This window comes from Podarcis pityusensis (genome assembly GCF_964106645.2).
Source record: "Podarcis pityusensis genome assembly, chromosome: 3".
Lineage (NCBI taxonomy): Eukaryota > Metazoa > Chordata > Lepidosauria > Squamata > Lacertidae > Podarcis > Podarcis pityusensis.
This window is the reverse complement of record NC_138026.1, coordinates 60,258,762-60,278,823: the sequence shown is the minus strand read 5'-3', so window position 1 is coordinate 60,278,823 and position 20,062 is coordinate 60,258,762. Positions and strand designations below refer to the sequence as shown.

General features: G+C 42.7%; 1 long non-coding RNA gene across 2 annotated transcripts in view; it reads right to left on the bottom strand.

The window, feature by feature from the left end:
• Positions 1 to 279: 279 nt before the first annotated feature.
• LOC308473926 overlaps positions 280 to 20,062 on the bottom strand; it is a 36,309-nt gene continuing 16,526 nt past the window's right edge. The window contains exons 2-3 of one of the 2 annotated variants that reach the window (XR_013984409.1): positions 7,519 to 7,631; positions 280 to 3,347 (exon numbers count right to left, since the gene is read on the bottom strand). This is a non-coding gene — a long non-coding RNA (uncharacterized lncRNA). The remainder of the gene's footprint in view (positions 3,348 to 7,518; positions 7,632 to 20,062) is intronic. The other variant, XR_013984410.1, reaches the window with a different exon arrangement.

Sequence of the window (20,062 nt, the reverse complement as noted above, 5' to 3'; positions counted from 1 at the left end):
ACAGTTAAACTGTCTTTCAGGTTGGTTTAAATTAGCAGTGTAGATACTCCCTAAAAGCTTTAGTTTAAATGAAAGGACTATGGCATATTTTCAATGGCAATACCCTGTGCCACAAAGAGGGGAGGTGTGCATTGCCAATACAGTGGCACCTCAGGTTAAGAACTTAATTCATTCTGGAGGTCCGTTCTTAACCTGAAACTGTTCTTAACCTCAGGTACCACTTTAGCTAATGGGGCCTCCTGCTGCTGCCGCGCTGCCGGAGCACGATTTCTATTCTCTTCCTGAAGCAAAGTTCTTAACCCGAGGTACTATTTCTGGGTTAGCGGAGTCTGTAACCTGAAGCATCTGTAACCCAAGGTACCACTGTACTGCCTAGAGAGTTAGATGTCACAATGCTACTTGCATGTTTGCACTCCATAACTGTGAAAGCATGTGATAATTTGCATGAGCGAAACAACCATCACAGAGCAATTGTCACAGCCAAACTTTTCATTACCTCAAGCACAATATTCTCTCCATGTGTACCACTGACGTGTTCAATTGTAAGCAATCGAGTGATAACTCTTCAAGTGATAACACACTGAGTGGTGTTTGTGAATTGGCTGTACACATGTGTGTGGATGAGTATAGTGTTGAGATGGCAAATGCCATCTCTGACCTATGCTTGCCCATGGTAAGATCTGAAAAGATTCCTGCACGTACATGGAATATGCACAGCTCTGTTGATGGGGCTCTTTTCAGACCTTACAGCAAATGATCATAGGCTGCAGAGAGGGCGAGCCTTAAAATCTCAGGGCTGCACTACAAGCAATCATTGTAGCAGTGAAGGAGGACTGAAATTGCCAGTGTGACAGAGCAGCTGTGCAGCAACAGCTTGAGGTTGTTGTGTTGCTCATCTTGGAACAGTGTGCAGAAGTGCCTTTATGGATTTAAAGAATACAGAGTGGGTAGGTGTAGCACACCAATAGTGAAACTAGGGGAAATACACTCAGAAGTTAATATAAAACTTGCGTGAGAATTATTTTTCTCTGAAATAAATTTGATGCTGTATTTTACAGTAAATGGACCCATATTCGCACTTTCCTTCTAGATCCTCATTGATTCTTGAATGTTCTTTTCACTCTACTAGCTGTTCATTTCTTAAAACTATGTTGCTGGCACCCTTTCTGTTTTTCTGTATTGCAGACAAATGTCACCTGCACTCCAGCTATCTGGACTGATAACGAACTTTCACTAATTGTAAGAAACATATGTCAGAAAAGATCCAAAACAACAGTGCAGAGTTGCTTTGTGCTTGTTGGTGCAGCACTTTGGTTTTTTGGATGTTGAGCGATGGGCCAAGCTTTTTGTAAGCTTCTGCAAAGATATTTAGGATAGTTTGGAGGTACACAACCCTGTTTAACACCTGATCCCACTGCGAATGGTTCACTTTGAAAGCCATTCTTATCTGCAATTGTTGCTGTCATATTATCATGGAGGAGCCGAAGGATGTTCACAAATTTATCTGGACAGCCAATTTTCAGAAGGACAGTCCACAGAGTATTACGATTTACAGTGTTGAAGGCCTTAGTCAGGTCAATAAATGCCATATACAGGGGTTGGTTTTGCTTCATTAATGGCTGTGTCAGGGGTTTCCACCCCCATCATTCTGCCCGGACACTGAAGTCCAGTGCTGAAGGCCTTCTGGCGGTTCCCTCGCTGCGAGAAGCCAAGTTACAGTGAACCAGGCAGAGGGCCTTCTCGGTAGTGGCACCCGCCCTGTGGAAAGCCCTCCCACCAGATGTCAAAGACAAAAACAACTACCAGACTTTTAGAAGACGTCTGAAGGCAGCCCTGTTTAGGGAAGCTTTTAATGTTTAACAGACTATTGTGTTTTAATATTTTGTTGGAAGCCGCCTAGAGTGACTGGGGAAACCCAGCCAGATGGGCAGGGTATAAATAATAAATTATTATTATTGTTGTTGTTGTTGTTGTTGTTACCAAAGTGCTTTTGCACTCAGCATCTCCCTGCCTCCCAAATTCCATGCCAGAGTGAGAGCCAGGTACCAAGACGATCTGCGAATGAAGCTCACTCCCCCCCCCCCGGCCCTGGGGGGAGCTTGCAAGGACAATTACCCTCAAATCATCCTTGTTTATCTTTGCTAATGGTCTCCGCTGTTGTGGGAGCGGCATATATTAAGGCAGACAGGGAGCAGCATCCATTAAGGCAATATGCTCTCTGCATTTTTCTTGAAGCTGTCGAGCAGTGAAAATCATGTCCACTGTCCCCCTACAAGGTCGAAAACCATTTGGGGATTCAGGAAAAGTAGCCTTGGATATTGTTAGGAGATGGTTTGCTAAGATCATTGCAATAATTTTGCTGGCCGCAGCTAATAAAGAGATGTCTCAATAGTTTCCTCAATCCATTCTATCACCTTTTAAAAAGAGATTGATAATTTTGCCATCCCTAAAGTCTGCTGGGATCTCCTCTCTCTCCCAGATTTTTTCGATGAGCTTGTGAAGTTATTGTGTAAGTTCAATTCCGCCCACTTTGAAGACGTCGGCAGGTATCTCACCAGGCCTGCTGGCTTTGTTGTTTTTCCTTTGGTTAATAGCTGTACACAACTCTCCCAGATTTGGAGATATTGCAAACTCATCTCTATTTTTTTGGTGGAATTTGTAAGAGGACCTCAGGGCAGCTACAGGGGAGTTGCGGTTAAGGAGATGCTGGTAATGTTCTTTCCAGCGCAGTGCAATAGCTTATTTATCTTTTAAAAGTGTGGTACCGTCTGTTGAGCGTAGGAGGCATATGCCATGATTTATTGCCCCATAGATGGTCTTTGTGGCTTTAAAGTAACCCTGTGCATCATGAGTCTCGGCTAAGTGCTGGATCTCTTGCGCTTTTTTTATCCACCAGGTGCTCTTTAGTTCTCTGGTTCTTCTTTGAACCTCAGCCTTAGCGTTGGCATAGGTTTTTGTCTTAGTGGTACAGTTTCTATTTCTTTACCAGATCTGAAAGGCCTTCCTTTTCTTGTCAATAATGCATTCAATCTCACTGTCATTCTTATCAAACCATTTCTTGGTGTTTGATATCCAACTGCTTGTTCATAGGCTGCAATCATGGATGTTTTTAGCTTGGTCCAGTGTTCCTCAATGTTGTCAGGGAACTCCAAAAGCAGATAGTCCTTAAGAGCTGTTTGGAAGCAATCCCACTTAATAAGATCTTGAAGGGCTTGAGTGTTCATTTTGTGCCTTGGTTTCCTTCCTTGAAGCCTACGTTGAGATACAATCTTGATAGCCATCGTGGAATGTATTAATCGGTGATCTGTCCAGCAGTCATCAGCACTTTTCATATGGGCCTATTATACCTGCAGGTCTCAGGGCAGTTCACAGAATAAAATCAGAATATAAAACCACAAAATACATAATCAAAATAAAAACAACAACAACCCAATAACTACCCCCAACACATTTTAAAAGGGCATAGAGTGTCAATCAAATTTTCTCTGAAAAATCTTCTGAAGATATTCCCTAGTTAGCTAACTATTTCCTTTAGGTTAAAAAAAAGAGAGGGTGGGTTGTTTATTTAATTAATGCTAAGTTTTCATATCTTATGAATTTTATGCTAACTCTCCTTATCTCTTTTTGTTACTCCTATAATGATTTTACATTCTGGGTTATGTTGGTTTCTGTATCCGTCTTACTTTAATGTTTTATGACTACTTGTTTCCCATATGATTTGGGGGAGAAATTACCTCTTTCTTTTCCTAATCATGTTTTCACTTGTTCTCGCAAATGACTGCCAGGTTTATAATGAAGGCTGTGTGTGGCTGTGTGTGCGTGCATCTGTTCCTTTTCCTCATGGCCTAGTGTTGGGTTCTCCAGGTCTTTCTTTCTATGAAAAGTGGGCCATCTACTGTTGGTTTCGAGTATGGGCTTTAAATTGGTATTGGTACGGCAAGCACAGGGAAAGAATCAGATTGTGTATACAGACACTAAACATGCAGCGTACATTATTAAAAGGAATGTGCTGAGCATATTTACTTTTTTGATATATTCCCGCCCCCCGCCCCGTATTTTGTTTTGAAGGAGAATTTAACACTTGCAAATTCAATAGACCCTATGACCTGCCTTTACTAACCTAAAAATATCCAGCTTAAAATAAAGATATTCTGGAAGGCTGTGCCCTAAATCTTCCAGAATGATGTAAAAACTCCTGTGAGAGCTGGCTTTCATTAAGCAAGATTCAGATGGGGCAAATTGGTTGTAATTAACTGTATTTTATATGTTAGTAGATATTGTATCCTATACTTACACTTGAGCACAGATCTATCTCTTATGTGCACTATGTATGTATGTATGTATGTATGTATGTATGTATCACCCTATGAACAAACTTTGAGAATGTAAGAATCGACTTCCCCATTGAAATCAATGTGGAAAGTATTCTAGTCATCTACTGGCTAGAAAAGATAGCTGGATTGGGCTATATATTTGCTTTTGCTAATTTTCTCTGTGGAAGTGGCAGGATACAAATCAATCTACCTTCATCTGTATTTTTTTTAAAAAACCTCTCATGGCATAGGGCACAAGAAGGTTTGCTTACAGCTTGATAAAGGTAGTTAATTTTCAATTTATAGCCATTTATCTAGCAGGTTCATCTGTTTCAACATGATTATCAAGTGATTGCTTTAAAAACTGCATCCTAGAATTCTGCAATTTTGACTCGTCTACATCTACTGAGTCATATCTAGACCTATCTAGTGAACTGAGAAAAACATGCCTAATAATGCCAGTGCTAACCAGCCAATGTCAATGTAGACATTCTGCCCTTTGCTCATTATTATGAATCACCTACTTCTGATTTTTGAATTATTAACTGTAAAGGTGATGCCCAGGAAGGAACAGTCCAGCTAGTTTTTCTAATTTCTGTACTAGAGTGTCATAGCTTGTCTTCCGAGTACTTGTTTTGACTTGTATTGGATGTGGTCATGATCAGTGGAAAAAATGACAGTATTCCCCCACTCCCCGCTTGAAAATAATTCAAAGCCTCAGGGGTTTTGTGTGTGCCTGCATGCGTGTCTTAAATATAAAGCAAATGCATCTGTAAGGCTACCAACAACAACAAAAAGACTTTGTTTCAAGCGGAAAATATAAAATATTGAAGTACTTTTTAAAGACATACAGCTGAAAAGTAAAAGGTAAAAAGGTAAAGGTATAGGACCCCTGGATGGTTAAGTCCAGTCAAAGGTGACTATGGGGTGCAGTGTTCATCTCGCTTCAGGCCGAGGGAGCTGGCATTTGTCCACAAACAGCTTTCCAGGTCATGTGGTCAGCATGACTAAACCACTTCTGGTGCAACGGGACACCGTGACGAGTGCCAGAGCGCATGGAAATGCCCTTTACCTTCCTGCCATAGCGATACCTATTTATCTACTTGCACTGATATGCTTTTGAACTGCTAGGTTGGCAGAAACTGGGACAGAGCAACGTGAGCTCACCCCATTGCACAGATTTGAACCGCTGACCTTCCAATCAGCCGCAAGACCAAGAGGCTCAGTGGTTTAGACCACAGCACCACCCGCGCACCATTAGCTGAACAGTAAATTTATATTCATTCATGTTTTCTCTAAGTGATTTATTGACTTCAAGATTAAATAGTATAATTATTCTGGCCTTGACTGTCATTCAAAGAAATAATTATCACCTTTTGGGCTTGTAGCCTAACTAAAACCATGATCCAAAGAAAGGAAATAGCATGGAAGAGAATGCAATTTCTAGCTGAGATACTATTTTGCCTGGGCTACTCAATAGTTCTCACTGCCAAAGAAACAGATGACTATTCTGTTTCAAAAGAAGCTAGACTTCAGTAGGAGAAACTGCTGCAGCTACAACCATATATGCAATTCCAGCTCTGTGTACTTTCATGTATATTCGTCTCTTACTTGGGTTATGGCCATTGTGCTTTGACTTTAAAAATTAATTAGTTGATTGACATTCAGGGGTGTTGCTTCCAGGTGGATAAATGCAGCTAGTTGCTTATTTTGTGCTGTAACTGTATTTTTGTATCTCTTGCTCTTATCTGTATTATGGTGGATTTTATGCTTTCAGCTGTATTTCATGACTGTTGTAAAGCTATGAGAGTAGTCATTTCACCCAAAATACAGTCTAGAAATGTAACAAACAAATAATGCCAGGACCAGGCACCCTCAATGATATGGGGCATAAAGGAGACAAACTTATTACACCCTGAAGTTAATGGAAGTACTTCACAGAAAAGTGCCTCTGGGTTGCGTATGGGAGCCATTCATGCTGTGATTCATCATGGTTGTGTCATCTTTTTTAATAATGATTTTTAAAACTGCAGTTAAAGGGAAGAGATGGTGTTTTACTCCTTGCACATAAGTGATCAGCCTAGCTGGTTGCACCTTTAAAAGTTTGCTCTCATTTTAAGAGCTCTTCCCTGTAAAAGAGAATGTGACTAGCACAGTAATCTCTTTAGATCGAGAATGAACTTTTGTAAGTGTGCCAACTTTATACAAGCAAATGTGGCAAATGAAAAATCCCCTTTAACATTGTCACATCCTGGTGGGGGCTGCCAGCTGCTTCCAAGTTCCCATGCGTCTCACTGCTGGACTATTCACACCCTTATCAATGAATCAACGTTCTGTTCATTGAGCCTAAATGAGCAGAATTATGATGTGCATATTCAGCCAAAGCACCTGACCCTTGGGTGACACGTCCATCACACACTACGTTTATTCAGGCATCTTATCTAAGAATGCAGGAGTCTCTACCATATATCAGATCAGACTATTTGTCCATTTATAGTCTAATAGTATACCCTGACTGGCAATGACACTGCAGGGTCTCCAGACAGGCTTTCTGCCTCTCTGGATACCTGATATTTTTAAACAGTGTCCTGCCACCTATCAGGGATTGAATCTGGGGCTTTTGCATGCAAAACACATGCTCTATCACTAAGTGATAGGGCCCTTGGTATGTTTCACACTCAAAAATAGTTTTGTTAAGGCACTTCCATACCTGGATGTTTATTTTGTTTTGCATAGTAAGGGGAAGTAGACCCAACAAGCTTTGGCCTACTTGCCAAGCATTGGACACCACTAGCTTGGGTGGGCTGACCCTGTTCTATGGTTTTATAATACTGAGTTGTAGGGTGCCTGCCGTCTCATGTAAGTAGGGCCATAATGATTATGCAGTGCATGTGTAAAGAGACACACACAAATCTAGAGAGCAAGAAAATGGTGATTCGGACAATTGTTTTGGATGACAGGGTGTATTTGTGGGCATTTTGTGTGGCTACTCAAATGCAGAGGACATGGTGCATACTTTAATTGTTACACATTGGTTGACATCCTCTGATAAGAATTGCCCTATTTAGATCAATATAGCTGAAGATATACTAAATTTTGGCTATTGGGAAGCAGTCACTGCAACCGATTTTATAGTGACAAGTAAAATAGAAATTATTGTAGTCAGCTTACACCAGAATAAATAATATGGAAATTTGGAAATTACTTGGAAAACCACAGATCTTTTCTCACTTTCCCTTTTTGGTACAGCCACTTGCATCTCAGAGTTGGGAGACACTTCAGGAAAGCATTCAATGCTATGCAGAGGTCCAGGTGCAGCTGTGGAGGAAAACGAGCTGAAATGAAAGTCACTCCTCCATGCACAAGCAGAAGTACTTTCACGTGTACTGCTAGAGGACCATTTGATCCAAGCAGACCTGGCCCACAGATGAGGCAAGGTGAGGTGCCCGCCTTGAGCAGTGGAAGCCCAAGAGAGGCTCCTGCCTTGCCTTCGCTCCCTGCCCCATCACCTCTGCTGGCAGCGGCAACGGTTTCCAGCAAGATCTTGCGAGGTCTTGCTGGAAGCCAATGCTGCTTCCAGCACTACACAGGCACCATCAACAACACAGGTAAGAGAGGTGTGATGGTGGCGCTGCAATGGGGGACGGGATGGGACAGGGAGGTAGCAAATTCTGCCCCTGGATCCGTACCCCAGGAAGTATAAGGCACTAGGATATTCAAACTGGCCACCAAGGCAATGGAGCCTGAGCTCTTCACTCCCTGTGCCCCAGGGACAACTTTTAGGCTGAAGCCTTAGTGGCAGTGCTACTCATATGGTGGGAAGAACCAGAACTGCATCTCTTCAGTCTAGCCATAACCATGTGCTCTGAGGGACTAACAGGGGCTGACTCCTTGCTCAGTTTGAGCAACTGTCAAACCTCCGAGGCTTCATTCCTGTTGCTGGTTATTTGGTTTTTGTCTGTTCAACCTAGAACCCAACCACTAGCACATCTTCAGAGTATGTCTCTGCCCTGGCCTTTGTCTGCCTGATCCAGTGGCTGATCTCCAGCCTGTCTATGACCACACCTCTGTCCTATTTGATTCATCCCTGTCTTGCCAAAATCAGACCCCAGCTGCAGCCTGACACAAAGGTAGGTCTCATTTGAAACAGTGGAGCATTAGCATTTAACTATGTGTACTGATTTTCAATAGAACCCATCCTAAGCTCACCTACTCTTCTCTGGGTTTCATAATTCACATGGCATCCTCAGTGAATATTGCCCTTTAGAGCATTTCATATGTGGACGAGCTCCAGTGTTAACAGAGAGCTTCACAAACTTTTGATCACCCAAGGCTGGGTTAAAGTTGGAGGCAATTGTTACTCTACACTTCCTGTGTTCCCCGGCAATCTTTTTCACCCTTGAGAATAGTGGGGGTCAGGTATAAAGTTGGAAGGTGGTGGAAAAAATTGCCACCCTCTTTGTGAATGGAAGACTATATTGGGACCTGAGGTATATAGTGGTGGATGCAAATTTAATTTTCCAAGGTACACTTCAGCCCCACTTGTGGCACATTTGTGTGCCCTGGCACAAAGCTAAGAAATTATCTGCTCAATAGTAACTACCACCTGCCTCTGGTGTTAAATCACTGAGATGGATGGTGAATAATTTGGACTCTGTAAATGTCAAGAAAACATGCACCCACAAGCTCTGAAAGGAAGGTTGGAGGAGCGTAATGCGACGCCTTCCTTCAGTTACCGCTTTCTTCTTAAATTCTCCTACACTGCTTCGTTGTTGATTTGGGATGAGTTGGTAGTCTCCTTGACCCCTCCTGCTAATTCTTTGCTTTCCTCCTCCCCACAGAGTTAAGTGACTTCTCAAATAGTCTCCCTTTTATCATGATGTTTGCAAATGCCTCATCTCCCCCTTTCACTCTCCTCCATCTGCTTAAATGTTGGTCCTTACATCAAAAGCATAATAGCTTTCACTTGTCTACCAGGCCTCTCCTATTTTGGGAGCTGATCTGGAAGTCAGATAGAACCACCAAGCAGGCACAATCTTGCTTTCAATAGCTGTCTGCTCATCTCTTTAAGCCTCTGCAGTCGCTTGAGGAAACTGAAGGCTGCTTTTCATATGTTAAGAAGAAATCATATCTTGCCATACAGTCTTTGAAATCCCAGTCTACAAAGAACTGTCCATTTTGTGCTGACATTGGCCTGGAATTCCCCTATCAAACACATGTGCTTAACTTTCTCCCTGACACACACATCTGGCAAGTGCAACCTAGAAAAGCAGGCTATTTCATTCCGAACATGGCTGTTCTCCATCTTGCTCACAGAATAACACCCTATTGAAGAAAAGAACAGAAATGGTCTTGCCCCACCCCACCCCTCACTTTTTGGCATATTAAGCTGGCAGAGCTCTTAAATTCCCAGGAGCCTTTATTCTATACCATCAGATTTTCTGTCTTCGCTGCACTTTCTAATACCCTGGGGGCCATCCTGTGTTTTATTTACAATTTCCTTTCAGTGTTTAAAGGATTATATGATCTTTTGCTAGTCTGAGACAGCAGCAGGCTGTTGAGAAGCAGTAAATGGTTTCATTTTCTTGGGAGGAACTTCATATTGGGACATGTAATATATTGGCCACTATGAAATAGGCTAGGGTGGCGCTGTGGGTAAAAGCCTCAGCGCCTAGGGCTTGCCGATCGAAAGTTCGGCGGTTCGAATCCCCGCGGCGGGGTGCGCTCCCGTTGCTCGGTCCCAGCGCCTGCCAACCTAGCAGTTCGAAATCACCCCCGGGTGCAAGTAGATAAATAGGGACCGCTTACTGGCGGGCAGGTAAACAGCTGTGTGCTGTGCTGGCTCGCCAGATGCAGCTTTGTCACGCTGGCCACGTGACCCGGAAGTGTCTCTGGACAGCGCTGGCCCCCGGCCTCTTGAGTGAGATGGGCGCACAACCCTAGAGTCTGTCAAGACTGGCCCGTACGGACAGGGGTACCTTTACCTTTTATGAAATAGGCTGTATTATATTACTACTAATTCTCAGTTGAACATTATCTCAGAAAGCAGCTCACAGCAATTAAAATGCTGCTGGAAACAGGAGAATCAAGGAAGGAGCTGGGGGGCCAGGGCTCCCCAAAGTTTCCAATGAAAGGACCAGCACCCCTAAAGTTGGTGGACATTGATTGCCATTCAAATGGTGTGTGTTTGTGCATGCTATGTCAGGTGATTATGTGGGGCAGGGCTTACCAGGGTCCCCAATATTTTATTCAAGTTGGCACCCCTTGCTAGAAGAAAGGGGTTTTCAGCTGGAGCTGAGTCCCAACATTGAGGACTGGCTTGCTGTAGCCTTCCCTTTTCCTGATGACCTCAACTGTTGTAGCTGCTGCAGGAAGGCAAACAGAGAGGGCAGAAATAGCTGACGAGACTGAAAAAGATTCACTGCCAGGATCCTATGACAATGAACACCAGCAGAAACTCCTGAAGAGGGGAAGAAAAACTCCAGGGCAGCCGCCAGGGGGGAAATGTGCCACATGATCTGTTTCAAGGAATCGATTCTCATAACACGTTTAGTTAAAAGAGCCTATGTTCCATTTGTTGACTTCTCTCAGATCAAGTTCTGAGGCCTGAGGAACTGGCTGTCCACAAAAACAGGTGCACGATCCAAATCAGGCAGGAGGTCAAGTTCCAGGGCAGCAAATGAGGTTCTCAAAGCAGCCCAAGGCAGGTGCGTGTTCAAGGTCAGGAAAAAGGGCAAGCTCCAAGGCAGCAACAGAGAGTCACTCAGGCCAGAAGCAGGTTCAAAGACAGGTAGTGGTCACCATGATCAAAAGGAGAACACAGCAGGAACTAGGCAGAGTCCCCACATTGAGTTGCTAAGGCTGAGGAACAAGACCAGACTCTTCTAGGACCTGTTGCCCCTTGAACCAGCCAACTGGAGGCTCAGGCAGGCTGGTACCGCATCCTAGATGGTATCATTCAAGCTCAGTCTACCAGGTTTGTCATAGAAACAATGCAGGTGGCATAGATGGTAGAGCACCAGTGTCTTACTGCTGTGAACACCCCCACCCCAGTACCATACACAGGAGCTACAGACTGAAAGAAATAGGTAAGCTCAGACGTTCATTTTGTATGCTTCTTCTTAATAGAGAAGACTTACTTTGAAACTTTACATTAGAGGTGGGGAACCTGTGGCCCTCCAGATGTTGTTGGATTAAAATTCCCATCATCCCGGGTCAATGGCCATGTTAGCTGGGGCTAATGGGAGATGAGGCGCAACAATATCTGGAGGGCCACAAGTCCATCACCTGTGCTTTATGCCCTAGAAATCATTCCCCATTTTTCCAACCAAGAGCATGTGTTAGGATGATAAAGGTAGCAGAATTTGGACCATGCAGAGATTCCCCCCCACCTTTGTCTCTACCAAAAAGTTCATGTAAAGTACTAAAGAACTTTTCAATCTGTATGAACATTGCTCAACACCTTTTCCCTATAACAGATGTCATGCTGGTATGTGGCTGCATAATGTTAGAGGTTCTTTTTGTTAAGTATCACACAGTCAACACACTGATTTATGTCAAGGAACATCAACAGGGGGAAGTGATACCTCGTTCTCCTCATACTGAAAAAGTGAAACCTGTAAGACAGACTTGAATCCAGGCAATCAGTGGGAGGGATTACAATTGCGGACGATATCAGTGCTTAGGAAGTCACACTTTCCCCTTCTAGTTGAATAATATATAATAAAAGCATTAAAAAAGAAGTTACAGCTGCCTACGGATTAAAGGTTTACTAAACGTCTGATAGAAGAAGGCAAGAGACAATGATAAGGATATACATTGTTCTATAATCACCACTACTTTGTGTACATTCTAAAAATTAATTAAAAATGCTTTGTTCTATTTGGAATTTATTTTAATAAACTTATCGCTTCTGCAATAGATGCCCCAGACAGATCACATCTTTTATCTTTGCGTGGTACAAGAAAGATATCTGTTTAAGGTATAAAGATGGTGGTGTCTCTGCACTGGGATTTGGAATAAAATGCTCCAAGATTTTTTTGTTTCGACAGTCAAAATACTAAGCTGGATCTTTGTTCTGCTTCCATGTGTGATTGGTTTTATATTCCTGTTTTTGTACTCTGATCTTATGGCACTTCCAGACTATTGCTCTTATTTCTCAGGTCTTAGATTACTGCCTTTTGTTCTCCATCCTACTGGATGCCCAAACTGCCCAGAATCACTAAAGGCCTAAAGTCTTTCTTTTCTGAACAAGAAGCCCCAAGCGCTTTAGCCTTGTGCTGTACAAAAGAGACTCCAACCTCTGTAATATTTTAGTAGCTCAGGTCCTTTCTGAATCTACTTTGAGCAACCTTGACCCAACCATTACTTCATAAACGAAAAAGAATGAGTTTATCAGCTTTGTGCATTCTAGCTTACTATCTGAATCGTGGCACACCAACAAGCAAGCTGAACAAAAGTGGATAGAAAGCCTGTGTCGAGAGTATAGTTTGGTGGGTGTGGTAATTGTTAAGAATATCAACAAAAATGTCACATTTGAGAGGCAGACAATAAATCACAGACTGAGGCCAGCAGAAAAGAATCGGAAAGAGGTGGAAGCAATTTTCAATGTTTGTCTAAACGCAAAACAGTCTAATCATGTTAAGACCTGAACTAGAGGGAAACTACAGTTTTGTGGTGTTAGGATTTTTTTTTAATTGTTACACAGTAACAAAAAGGAGGGCTTTTGCGGTTTTGGGGCTTTTTTTGTATTTTGTTTTTAAAAAGGAAAGTGTTCCAAAGTGTTCCAGCAAGTTTTGGTACAGGAAGCAAATTCTATGCCAAATTAGCACTAATATCTAGATTTTACAGGTGTGCTTTCTCCCTTTCCCTGCCTCTTGAGCTGGGAAATCCCCTTTATATTGTTTTTATAAAAAATAAAGTAAAATATAGTATTGTCTTTTCCCTTGCTTATTGCCCCAGAAGTGAAGATGAGTCTCCACAGAATTTAGACAATGTTAACTGGGTCGAACTAATTTGGGTTTTGCAGTCTAGCATGCTACTAGTAGAGAAACCATGTCCAAACATTCAGAGCTATCCACAAGTAGCCACAGCCCTGGCCAGCTTGAACCAAGTTGCAATGGGCATCCTTTTCACAATCATTGCCCTGCCCCCCCGTTCAAAGTGCCAATGACATACATGCTTTGTATATTGATGTTCATTAATTTCCTCTATGATCATGGAATCATGGAATTGTAGAATTGGAAGGGACCCCAAGGATCATCTAGTCCAATCCCCTGCAATGCAGCTGTCCCATATGGGGATCGAACCTGCAACCTTAGTGTTATCAGCACTACACTCTAACCAACTGAGCTATTCACGCACAGATATTTTGCTTCCACACCTGCAGTTCTTTAACAGTCATTTCTTTTGTGACCTTGATTGTTCATTTCACATGAACTTTAAATTCCTGATTCTGACATTTGAAGGCATTCTCTCTCCCTCAGTTAGAAACATTGCACAAATCCAAATGGTGCAGCTCAAACGCTGAAATCCTCTAAACGTATGCTTGTGGCTATACCCAGGAGTACTCGTACATGACTATAAAGTCCATGCCTCCATAACCTACAGTAAGAGCCATGACCATCTAAGGACAAGTCAGCAATGCTGCCCCTCTATCAACCCTTCATCCTTTGACATCTGTCTACAGATAGAGAATTTCACTGTCCATCACAAAGCTGATATCATCTGTCTTGAGGAAACACATGGTGGTTGTTTTCCTTTCAGGCAAGCTGAAGATAAGTAGCTACGATACAGAAGTTGCTACATGAAACACTGTGGCAAAACTATGTATTGATGTCTTGAAGGATCTTTTTCTTATTGGGCTTCATTGTTGTTTAGTTGTTTAGTCGTGTCCGGCTCTTCGTGACCCCATGGACCAGAGCACACCAGGCACTCCTGTCTTCCACTGCCTCCCGCAGTTTGGTCAAACTCATGCTGGTAGCTTTGAGAACACTGTCCAACCATCTCGTCCTCTGTCATCCCCTTCTCCTTATGCCCTCAATCTTTCCCAACATCAGGGTCTTTTCCAGGGAGTCTTCTCATGAGGTGACCAAAATATTGGAGCCTCAGCTTCACGATCTGTCCTTCCAGTGACCACTCAGGGCTGATTTCCTTCAGAATGGAGAGGTTTGATCTTCTTGCAGTCCATGGGACTCTCAAGAGTCTCCTCCAGCACCATAATTCAAAAGCATCAATTCTTCGGCAATCAGCCTTCTTTATGGTCCAGCTCTCACTTCCATACATCACAACTGGGAAAACCATAGCTTTAACTATACAGACCTTGGTCGGCAAGGTGATGTCTCTGCTTTTTATAAATGTTGGGTAAATTGGCTTTGCCAATGTTTTTTGCCCCTTCTAACTAGTGATTGAATTTTGAAGTAGTCCATTCCCCCCCCCCCACCTTCCCATAGATCTATGGTATGGACAACATAGATTGAGTGCCATATTTCTCCACATTTCATGGGCACAGGGTGAGGGGGACTGCTTGGTTCTCAGCAACAAATGTCCAATAACAAGTAATCTCTTTCTTATGATTTCAACTAACTTTCCTTAGTTGGAAAATATACAAATTACTTTAGGCGCACCCTAGAAACTTTAATTTCCCTTGCTATTGCATCATTAAGCTTAGCTCTTCAACAACAGATTTTTTTTTTTGCCCTCAACTGCTCAAGGGCTCCTCCAAATGACTTGTTTATTGAGCATTCATTCCATAGGAGCCAACTCCTAGGGGCGAAGGGGTCTTTGTCCCCCCCATAAAATATTTCATGGGTTGCCCCCCATTGCCATTCAAATGGTGTCCATGCACCATGTCATGTGATTGATTATGCAGGACAGGGCTTACTTGCCCCCCCCCCATATTTTATTCAAGTTGGCACCCCTGATTCATTCTGATTTGTTTTCAGGGCTGTTATAAGACAAAGAGCATTGTTTCTGATTTGCTTGCAGGGTATTAACAAATATTCCTGTTAATCATTCATTCATCCCACACTTTTCTATGCATTTCCCCATCACTTCCCAATCAACAAAAATTGCACTTTATGAGAAAATGAATTTGCTGCACTAGGGTGGCAGATCACATTAATCTCCTTTTATCACACAAACCTATTGAATCCCTCCTACAAAATACTGACAAACTGAAGGCACCCCAAATCAAAGGTAACTCTAAGAAGAAGAAGAGGAGTTTGGATTTGATATCCCGCTTTATCACTACCCTAAGGAGTCTCAAAGCGACTAACATTCTCCTTTCCCTTCCTCCTCCACAACAAACACTCTGTGAGGTGAGTGAGGCTGAGAGACTTCAGAGAAGTGTGACTGGCCCAAGGTCACCCAGCAGCTGCATGTGGAGGAGCGGGGACGCGAACCCGATTCCCCAGATTACGAGACTACCGCTCTTAACCACACCACCACACTGGCTCCCAAAGAAGGAATGTGTATCCCCCCCCCCCCCGGGAATTAAGCTCACAGAAGGTGAAGTTACAGAACCTCCAAATTATTCTTTATCTTCCCAAATTTAAAAAGCAGTTTATGAACATATTTTAAAAGCAGGATGCTACTTGTATTTGCAAATTATGATCCCAACATCTCTCTGCCTGCTTTTTATACAGTGGAAGAAAAGAGGGTGGTTGTTTATCTTCTGCTGAACATTTTAAAGTTTTAATAAATCTGATAATTCCATGCCTTCTTTTAAGCCATCCCCAATGAAATAACGTAATGTATTTCTTTAAATTGGGGTTTAATTATTATTTTTACTCATAACCATCAGGTAAACGATTAAACATGAAATGGCAAAATGAACAACTAGAACACGCCTAGGGCAACGAACAGAATTTTAACATGTTGCATTTTAATTTCCATCTGTCAGTGACTGTCAGTGATGAATGAAGCAACAGGTATAAGTATCATATTAATATTGTAATGTGATTAGTTAATGATGGCCAATTGATTCAGTGAGGATTTGCAAAGGGTGGATTCATACATACAGTCCATCAACCCATGGAACCAATATTGCTCTATGAAGTACTTCCTACCATATGTACAGGTACACTTCTGAATGGTCAGTATGTACCTTTTTTCTATAACATGCATATAGAAGCACAAAATGGGCCATGCTAGATCAGGGCCAGTCAATTACCACCCATGCTGCTACTCCACAACAACTGCCCCTTATTCTCGACATCCCCAAAGCCTTCCTGATTAGTTATCATTGATGGACTAATGCTCTGTGAATTATTCTAATCCCCTTTTAAAGCCATCTAAGCCAGCAAACATTTCCACATTTGTGGCAGCATTTTCATAAAGTAATTGTGCATTAATGTGAAGAAGTCCTATGTTTTGTCTGCCCTGACTCTCCAGCTAATAAGCTTCACTGGATGATCCAGGTTCTGGTCTTATATGAGAGGAGGAGGAAAATATGAGACATGGCAGAAAGAGAAGCAGTTTCAATTTTGAAGATGAGCCCAGATTTTTAATTAACTTTTCCTCATAGCCAGAATTCTGTGATCATTTTGTTACTGATGTAGATATAGTGGCCTGGTGACAACCCAGTGCCTAATTTAGAAAGTGACAGATGCCACGGCTTGATGCTGTCTATGCCCGGAAAGCCTTAGCACAGATCTCAGGTGTGCTCACTGTCATACCAATGAGAGAACGGTGAGCATCTGCACATGCTCAGAGGTATTTTCTACTTACTACTTCACATGCTCCATACTGCACCTTGAGAAGCTTAGCTGGCAGAGAAAGGAATCAGTCAACGTCCATAATTTTTCAGTGGCCAATTTCTTCCTTCTGTGGTTCAAACTCTATCTCTTCATCGAGCATGAAGACTGCGTGAGAGATGACCTGATTCTCTTCCTAATCAGACTATACAATGAACGCTGAATGAAAAATAATCACGTCATCTCACAGGAGCCTACTAAAATCATAGAATCGTAGAGCTGGAAGGAACCCCAAGGGTCATCTAGTCCAACCCCCTGCAATGCAGGAATCCCTGACAGATGGCTATCCAACCACTGCTTAGAAACCTCCAATGAAGGAGACTCTACCACCTTCTGAGGCAGAAATCTCTTCCCAATGCTTGGAATCTCTTTTACTGCAAATTGAATCTATTAAATAAAAACCATTTAATAGACACATACACCTGCTTCTTACTGAAACCACACTCCGAATTACTTGGTAATGTACAATCTTAGTTTATAATTTATTTCTCAATGGCAAGTTGAAAGGTCAGTCAAAGTTGATCTAGGTCACAATCTAGCCAAAGCTCAGCACTTTTATGTCCTATTGGAAATAAATTTGCTTCACTTCTGTGAAAAGCCGTAGGACTTTGAGGCTACAATTCTGTATACACTCTTACAGGGAGCAAGGCACATTGCTTTCAGTGGAGCTTACTTTAAACACATCTAAGATTCTGCTCTGAAGCACTTTGACTGGATTGTGCCCTTTGTGTTTATAGCTAGCACATTAGAGATATCTTCAGAAAAATTTACTTTCCTTTTTCCCTTTTATCTGATGAAAAATGCACTTGCTTCAGATGGAACAATGATCTTAATCTCATCACCATTCACTTCAACTCCCACATCTTTTGAAACTGTATCTCTGGAAGTTTCTTTTACAATAAATTAACTGCATTTAAACTTTCATGCTTCCTGTCCTCTAGTTTAGGCCTTAGTTATCTGAACCAACATTCTTGATTACCACACTATTATCTGAATGCTATTTTCATAGCTTGGGGGTAGATGATTTGCTCTGCATGCAGAAGGTCCCTGGCTTAGTCCTTGGAATTCCCAATTCAAGGGATTGCCAGTTGGTCACAGGCATAGGCACCAAATCCTAGGGGCCAGGTCCCTTCACTCCTCCCCCCCATAAAATATTTGAGAGAGCCAACCCCTCCCCCCAAATTGATGAGCACTGCTGCCTTCTTTCTTTGCCATGTTTGGACTTCGTTTTCCGGCAAGCCATGTAACGAACTTGTAAAAGGTTGTTGGATGAAAAGAGAGCTGGGATTGGGCAAAAACCTCCAAAAATGTTCCTTATGGGGCTTGCGATTGAAGCTAGAAGGGGTATCTGCACAGGGGGGCTGGGGAATGACCGGAGGAAATCCAGGCACCTCAGCATTCCAAACAAGAGGAGGAAACAGAGATTTGTCTTCTCTGGCTACTTCTGCAAAGTTTGTGTGTGTGTGTGTGTGTGTGGTGCACAGTCTGTCTTGATACATGTACTTCCAACAGCAAGAGACATTGTTCAGAGCTTCACTATTTAGTTTCAAGTTTATTTTCTGCTGTCCCTTCTTCCTCCCTGCCTCCCACCCATATAACCATCTTTGTCTGCCCCCCCCCCCCGATTTTCTTCAAGGCGGTGACCCTGGTCCCAGGGCTGCTGGACCAATAAGGTGACTCAGTACAAGGCAGGTTCATATGTAAAACTTAAACCAGGGGTGAGGAATCAATGCCTTTCCGATGTTGCTGGACTACAGCTTGCATAATACCTGACCATTGGCCATGCTGAGGCTGATAGGAACTGGAGTCCAACAACATCTGGAGGATCCCCATTCTTGACTTAAGCAGTTCTTCCTTTATTCCTGTCTGGAAATATATATGTGGTATTTTTGTCGTTTCTTTTAGCAAGTTGTAAAAGGAAAGAAGCATTGCTCTTCTGGTTTACATAATAGGATCTTTTTTGTTTTCTGAAAAACCCCACTCCTACTAATTAGACAGCACTTTATATGTTATTGACATTATATTCCACAGTAAATTGTACTGACATATATTTGGCCTACAGTCAGAGGATGTTATCAAACGCCCATGGAAAGAAAGATGTGCTCATTGATTTATGTTCTTTCCATCATGGCCTAAACTGTCATCTCTACAAACCTGATTTGTGTGATTTCTTTCTTTTCCTTTTCTTTTGTGAATTGTGTTATCAGTGACTGTATCAAGAGCAAAGCACGGATCAACCATCTGAAAGTTAGAGGATAGTCACCAGCATCTTTCCATTCCTGTGTGGGGAGGCCTGCACTGGACCCTCTCCACGGGGGGCAGGCTGATTGGCTTTCCTAAATATCACATGCATTCCCTGATGTTCAGCATTCACTTATACTGTTCCTGCTACCTGCCCATAGAGATGGAAACAACAGCAATGCTGCCACGGAGTCCCTGTGTGAGAGGTAAGCACTGCTTCCCACTACTGGAGGAGAAGAGTTTTAGGGCAAGACAGCCGAGGCATGACAAGGGGTGGGAGACATGGGAAACAGTCACAAGTCAGTCACACCTTGCAGTATGCCTTCCTTGTGCCCTCATTGACTTACCTGCATAGGGAGTTCTGTCCTGCCCTCTCTCCACATTTGTGGGGGTGAAATGTGGCTTATGAGCATGTGAGCGTGTCTGCCTCACCAGTGTGTGAAATTCACTTTTTCCAACTGTCCGGAGGAAGAGTATTAGAACCATAAGGTTTGGACAAGATCCAGGCCGCATTCACACCATAAAGTGCTATGATACCACTTCAAACATTCATGGCTTCCCAATCAAAATTCTGGGAGTTGTTTCCTTCCCAGAGCTACAATTTTCAAAGGTTCTTGTGGAGAGAGATTGACTGTTCTGCCCTCCTGCAGTTTCCAGCAACTGGTCTTCCGAAACATTACCGCAACCAACAGTGGATATTCTTTTGCTGTGGCCCAAAAGCTTTCTGAAACTATCTACCAGAAAAGTGCCTTC